Consider the following 2,424-nt stretch of genomic DNA (forward strand, 5'->3'; position numbering starts at 1 on the left):
TGTAATTCGACTGAGCGGCATCTAAAGTTTTAGACGCGTAAGCAATAACAAAAGGATTCTTACCTTCACGCTGAGCCAGTGCTGCTCCTACGGCATGGTTGGAAGCATCACACATTATTTCAAATGGTTGGCTCCAGTCTGGTCCTCTCACAATTGGAGCTTGAGTCAGTGCGGTCTTCAGCTTATCAAACGCTTGTTTGCAATTTTCACTGAACTCGAACTCAATATCTTTCTGCAGTAGCCTGGATAAGAGAAGTGCTACCTTACTGAAGTCCTTAATGAACCTCCTGTAAAAACCTGCATGGCCAAGGAAAGAACGAACCTCCCTCACAGAAGAGGGGTAAGGAAAACTAGAAATAACATCCACCTTTGCTAGATCTACAGAAACGCCAGTGTTAGACACAACATGTCCTAGTACAATCCCTTGTTTAACCATAAAGTGACATTTTTCAAAATTTAATACCAGGTTTGTACTGACACATCTATCTAATACNTCCCACACTTGGGCCTTGTCCTGTGTGCTTCTCTTCAAATTCCTCCTGGTGAACTTCAGCCACGGTTTCATCTATAATGTCACACTGGAGGATAGAATGATCCTCCGGAGGATGCTTCATAACTCTATTCAGATTGAAGATCACTACTCGGCCATCTATTTCAAAAGAGTATGTTCCTGAAAAAGCATCTAATTTAAACTTTGAGGTCTTCAAGAATGGCCTTCCGAGTAGGATTGATGATGGCTTGTCTGAGTCATTTTGGGGCATTTCCAGGATATAAAAATCAGTGGGGAACGTGAGTCCCTTAATGCCCACTAAGACATCTTCAGCAACTCCAACCACTGTAATAATGCTTTTATCTGCTAACACAAAACCAGCTGTCGACCTTTTTAAGGGAGGGAGCCTCAAAACATCATATATAGACAAAGGCATTATACTCACACATGCTCCTAAATCACACATGCAGTCAGAATTTATCACACCACTAATAGTACAATTAATTATACAAGGACCTGGGTCACTACACTTTTCATGTAAACCTCCCATTAAAGCAGATATGGAACTTCCTAAAGGAATAGTTTCTAATTCATTAATTTTGTCTTTATGTATACATAAATCTTTTAGAAACTTTGCATACTTAGGTACCTGTTGAATAACATTAAATAGAGGAACAGTTACCTCAACCTTTTTGAATATCTCTACCATTTTTGGATCAGGTTCCAGCTGCTTCCTGGGCTTCCTTGCAAGTTGTGGAAATGGAATAGGAGTGGTGTCTTCTGTAGTGTCTGTGCCTTTTGATGCTTCCTCTTGTGGTTGCACTTCTTCTTTTTCAGCTATGTCATATATGTCTTCTTCCTCTTCAACATCTTCTATTTCCACTACCTCTTCAGCTGAGGCGTGTTCTGGTGAGCTTGGCTCCTCCTGGTTCCTCTCCTGTAGTGTGGTTTCAGACCTTAGGGTGATGGCATTAATACCACCCTTGGGATTGGGTAATGGTTGAGAGGAAATTCTACTGGAGCTCAAAGGTTGATTATTAGAGTTATTCATTGAACCAATCTGTGAGATAAGAGCTTGCAAAGTAGCGTTCAGACCATTTAGAGTGGCATTAATGTTATTTTCTATGGTCTGTTGTCTCCGATCAATTGATTGTAGTAAGTCATCATTAGCAGAAGAAGAAGGATAGGTAATTTGAGAGGTCTGCTGTTGGGTATTCTGTGGTCCTTGGGATTGCCTTAGGTGAGGTGCTCTGTAAGGCTGGTACTGGTTCTGCTGCCTGTTATTGTTATTCCACCTCTAATTCCCCTGATTATCTCTGCCTCCTCTGGTGTTGTTATTGTCCCTCCAATTCTGGTTAGAATTATCCTGCCATCCATGGCTGTAATTGCCACTTTGATTGTACCCTTGGTTGGGGCGGTCATAGAAGTTATGAGTGGCTGCCACGGTGTTATCTTCCTGCTGGAGCTGCGGACATTTGTCAGTATAATGGCTGTAATCAGCGCAGATTCCGCAAACTCTTTGTAGGACTAACTGTTGGTTTTGCTGTGGTGGAGAAGCTTGAGCTTGCTAAACTTGTTGTTGATTCAATTGCATCTGCTTCAGCAAGTTGGTCATTTCATAAATACTCTGAGTTAAAGCAGCAGTCTCTCTGCTAGAGAATACTTCTGCAACAGCTTTTACACGGCCTTGTTTCTGCTTGTGATTCCTAGTAGATTCAGCTAAGTCACTGATCAATTGACATGCCTCATCAGTGGTCTTGTACTTTTTCATAGACCCATTGCTAGCACTTTCCAATATGGTCTTATCTTGGGGCCTCATGCCCTGTGTGACATAACCGAGTAACACTATCTTGTCAATCATATGGTGGTGGCAAGCTTCCAAAAGATTATTGAAGTGCTTCCAGTACTCATAGAGAGTTTCAGAATCATCCTGA

The sequence above is a fragment of the Arachis ipaensis genome, chromosome B04 (assembly GCF_000816755.2).
Source record: "Arachis ipaensis cultivar K30076 chromosome B04, Araip1.1, whole genome shotgun sequence".
NCBI classification, from domain to species: Eukaryota; Viridiplantae; Streptophyta; class Magnoliopsida; order Fabales; family Fabaceae; genus Arachis; species Arachis ipaensis.